This window comes from Oncorhynchus mykiss, chromosome 23 (assembly GCF_013265735.2).
Source record: "Oncorhynchus mykiss isolate Arlee chromosome 23, USDA_OmykA_1.1, whole genome shotgun sequence".
Taxonomy (NCBI): Eukaryota; Metazoa; Chordata; class Actinopteri; order Salmoniformes; family Salmonidae; genus Oncorhynchus; species Oncorhynchus mykiss.
Genome location: NC_048587.1, coordinates 16,214,881 through 16,220,156, shown reverse-complemented (window position 1 = coordinate 16,220,156; position 5,276 = coordinate 16,214,881).

The following is a 5,276-nucleotide window of genomic DNA, read 5'->3' as shown; positions in this document are numbered from 1 at the left end:
GACAAGCACAAAGCTGCCGATGTCTTTGCAATTGATACAAACAAGTAAGGTATAAAAAAATATTCTTCAAATGAAAACTGATATGAGGACATTCAAATATAAACAGTAGCCTATAGGCCTGTTTCAATCAAATACATTTCATGCTCAATCAATTGAGTTCTATTTTGCTACTGTAGGCTGTAATTTGTCTTAATATACTGTATAATGTGTAGCCTAACATGTACGCAATGATGTGTCAAATTGGTGATTTTGTGCATATTTATTGCATTTAGATTACCCCGCCTCAATATTTGCAGCTGTAGGTGGTAATATCTTTCTAGGAGCTGATCCGTCGTCAGTATTTTGAAATAATGATCATGTTAAGGAAATATTTCAAGGGAGAAAGCTGATTCCAGAGCAGCGCTCCCTTTCTTTCGATCCTATCAGTATCGACACATGCTCCAACGACACACTTAGCGAAAGGTCTTAATGCGTGGTGTTTTGGTGAAACGCATTTGACATCTTTAGCCATTGTATAAAATATGCATCGTAAAACATTCGTAAACCAGATTGAAGGAATACTGCAGGATTTTGGTGATGAGTCCGTTCATCTACTTCCCCAGAGTCAGATTGACTTGTGGATACAATTTGTATGTCTCTGCGCGCAGTTTGAAGGAAGTTGCTAATTAGCACTAGCGCAATTCCTAACTAGGGCCTCATTGCCAACATTCCCGAAGTATCCCTTTAAACTTACTAATGTAACCAATGTGCTGCGGTGTGTTTGTGTACATGTATCTGTTGCAGTGGTGGTAGTGTGTGTGGGTCAGAGAGTCCAAAGACGATGGCCACTGTGTCCATTTTCCTGTCCGCTTTCAAGGAGAAGACTGAAGATATCCAACCAACCACCTTCAAAAACTCCCCACCACATACAAACCCAATCTCCAAATCCTCCCTCCTCAGCACTCCATGATAAGCCATTTCAGCGAGTCAGTGGGACACAGAGCAGGCCCCCAGCCCAGGGCCCACTCCAGGGTCCTCCCGCTTGCTGAGGACTGAAAGCTAAGAGGGAGGATGGGAGATGAAAGGAGCCACCTGGGCCCAGCTGAAGCCTCCATCCATCACAATCAACGCCAGCAGCGGGCCCAATTAGGCCCCGGAACACTCAGGGCCATGCGTTGATTGTGAACACTGTGAAAACAGAGAGAGGTGGAGTGGCGATGACGGACGGGGGTGGTGGGATAGAGAGATGGGGAGGGGAGGAAGGGGGTAGGACAGGCTGCCCCATTTCCTCCCTAATGGGCTCTGGAGAGCAACGTTACCCGTAAAGCAGCTGACCTGGGGCGAAAGGGCGGTCGCACCCTTCCCAAACACACATCATACGCTCTCACATACACACTCACACACACAAATTCACGAAAGCATGCACACACACACACACTCATACATACACACACGCACACACATTCACCAATGTTCTGTTCTGTCCCAGAAATCCCACATTTTCTCCTCCCCCTAACCCGCTAATCGTTCACTTGCCTCAGTGCTCTCATTGAAAAGCCATTAAAGTTTGCGGTCCACTTGGCTGCACTAGTCAACACCATCAACTTTCCATCTTCAGTGAAGTTACGCAAAACAACTTCATCACCTGAACACTGTGGTGTGCTGTACCAGTAAGAGGTGACTGGCGGATAAACCAACGTTCTCTGTGAAAATACCATCAAGTTCTGTGTCGTGGAAGACAGCTACATTCCCAACCGCAATGCACGTTGAATCCTTAACGTCCGCGTCCCCTTTAAGCTAGCTGATTTGTCTAAACCCGTTACGTGTGGGGCTGCATGAAGACATGGTGGCGTGTGTTTCATGGAGTTCGTTCTGATCAAGTAAAGGACATCAGTTGTGACATCTCTGCTTAGCTCATTCACTGACTCAAGGTTTTGCTCTTTTTTTCGGTCCTGTGTTATTCCTCATGTGTTGCTTTATGTGCCAGCGACTAAGCAAAACCTTCTGTTCCAAGCGTTTCTGGTAATATAATCTCACTTCATTTGGTTTAATAAGTGAAACCAACTGGGATCGGGTCTTGACTTTTCGAGGATGTGCGCGCGCGCGTGTGTGTGTGTGTGTGTGTGTGTGTGTGTGTGTGTGTGTGTGTGTGTGTGTGTGTGTGTGTGTGTGTGTGTGTGTGTGTGTGTGTGTCAGTGTGCTTGTTTGTATCCTTTATTTTTATGTGTGTGTGTGTGTGTTGCGTACTTGCATGTTGTTTTGTGTATGCAATTGAGGGAATGAGTGGTGACTACTTGGCCTATTTTTAGCTAACACAGAGCCTGTTGAAGGGTCCCATTCTTTGTGGTCTCTATTTGTCTGCAGGCAGAGCATAGCGGCCGGAACTTGGTTTGGGGGAAATTAAAGCAGAACTCTGTGTTTGTCTCTTCCCCTTTCAGACTGTGGGACTTGAAAGGCTGTTTTGGGGAATGGGAGATGGCAGCCGTGGGCCAGCCGTGGTTGTTGAGAGGGGAATGTGACGGTTGAGAAGACATGTTTGGGAAGTACAGAAAGCGGCCATGGGTGTAGCTCTGTGATCCCTCCATACCCATAACCTCAACACAATACACCCAGGCCATACCGCTGGGCCAGTGCCTGCATTCAAAGATGGTTGGTCTGTCAAGGCTGACAACAGGACTATAGGTGTTGAAATGCAATTGTGTGTGGGGACTATGCGTCTGTTTCTGTGTGTGCATGGTGTGTCTGTGACAGGTTTTGGAATGTGTGTGTGTGTGCGTGCATGCGTGTGTGCGTGCGTGTGTAGCAGGGTCCCAAACAACACTTCTCTGTGTGTGTATGTCTGTGTGTGTGTGTGTGTGTGTGTGTGTGTGTGTGTGTGTCATGTCATCGAGATTGAACACACCGTGACAGACTCACACAATCAAACCAGATGAACAGTGCCTCTTCACTGAGCCCTTTTGGGCCGGCTGCCAAAGATTTATGGGAATCTCCCTGCCCAGAACACACGCTCTTTCCGGAAACCCTATGGAGATGGGGATGCAGACGGACATACCATGTCACTGTTTGCATATGAGGTTTTCTTTCAGGGTGCTGGGGAACTGGGGGGGGGGGATACGCTGGTGAAAAAAGCACCCACTTGTCATACTTGAGTAGAAGTAGAGATGCGTTAATAGAAAATGACTCAAGTAAAAGTGAAAGTCGCCCAGTAATTTATTACTCAAGTAAAAGCTGTCAGGTATTTGGTTTTAAACATACTGAAGTATCAAACGTAAATGTAGTTGCTCAAATATACTTAAAGTATAAACACTTTAAGTGTAAATCATTTCAAAGCCCTTATTGTAGGGAAAACAAAAGACAGAACCATTTTCTTGTTGTTTTTTATTTATTTTTATTTACAGATAGCCAGGGGCACACTCCAACATACAGACATCATGTTACTAAGGAAGAATGTGTGTTTAGTGAGTCCACCAGATCAGAGGCACTCGTGGGGGTACCCGTCCAGGAAGGTATTGGAGGGGTACAGCGCGCCCCTCTCCACACATTCCACCGCATTCCAGGGGATGTACCATGTCCTACCAGCTGTGGACTAGACTCAATGTATCTGCCACCCATGACTGACATGTACACACACTCTACATATATGCAGTATACACACAGGCTACATAAGTGTACATGTGATAGATAAACACACTATACAGTATGTACCCAGGCTTTACATGTACATATATGTTTTGGGCTACATAGGGATGTGTGCCATACGAACACACACAGGACAATAACGCGCAACCAGAATGCTACATTTACACTGCATCGTTTGTACTGTGCTTTTCCCTGCATGTATTCTGTGTGCTGACATGGTTTTCTTTATACCTGATGGATCTCTACTTTATCCTGGCATGCTCTACAGTTACCTGTGTGAGTATGGGGCCATCCGCACCATTAACTATAACGATTAATCATGCACAACTATTATTGTGGTCAAGCATCCACGTCGGCGGACAGTTCATCCTTTATTGTTTGTGCAGTACAGCTGTCAATCAACTCATCGACGCATTCTACTGCACACTGCAGGCCTGTATGGAGTTTACAGACCATTCAGTTTGTTCAGGGTGTTTTCATTGTCATAGCGACCGACCTAGTGTAGTCCCCATGTAATTCAAAATGATTGAGAAACTCGTCTACAGTCAATCACGGACTACAAAAAGAAAACCAGCCCTGTCGCGGACCCCGATGCTAAACAACTTCGTTGTTCGCTTTGAGGACAATACAGTGGCACCGACACGGCCCATTACCAAAACCTGCAAGCTCTCCTTCACCGCAGCCAACGTGAGTAAAACATTTAAACGTGTTAACCCTCGCAAGGCTACCGGCCCAGGCGGCATCCCTAGCCACGTCCTCAGAGCATGCGCAGACCAGCTGGCTGGTGTGTTTAGGGACATATTCAATCAATCCCTATCCCAGTCTGCTGTCCCCACATGCTTCAAGAGGGCCACCATTGTTCCTGTTCCCAAGAAAGCTAAGGTAACTGAACTAAACGACTATCGCCCCTTAGCACTCACTTCCGTCATCATGAAGTGCTTTGAGAGACTAGTCAAGGATCATATCACCTCCACCCTACCTGACACCCTAGACCCAATCGAATTTGCTTACCGCCCCAATAGGTCCACAGACAACGCAATCACACTGCACACTGCCCTAACCCATCTGGACAAGATGAATACCTATGTATGAATGCTGTTCATGGACGACAACTCAGCATTTAACACCATAGTACCCTCCAAACTCATCATTAAGCTCGAGACCCTGGGTCTCGACCCCGCCCTGTGCAACTGTGTCCTGGACTTTCTGATGGGACGCTCCCAGGTGGTGAGGGTAGGAAACAACATCTCCACCCCGCTGATCCTCAACACTGGGGCCCCACAAGGGTGCGTTCTCAGCCCTTTCCTGTACTCCCTGTTCGCCCATGACTGCATGGCCATGCACACCTCCAACTCAATCATCAAGTTTGCAGACAACACTACAGTGGGAGGCTTGATTACCAACAACGACGAGACAGCCTACAGCGAGGAGGTGAGGGCTAGGAAAATCACCTCACACTCAATGTCAACAAAACAAAGGAGATGATCGTGGACTTCAGGAAACAGCAGAGGGAGCACCCCCCTATCCACATTGATGGGACAGGAGTGGAGAAGGTGGAAGGTTTTAAGTTCCTTGGCGTATATCACGGACAAACTGAAATGGTCCACCCACACAGACAGCGTGGTGAAGAAGGCGCAACAGCGGCTCTTCAAATTCAG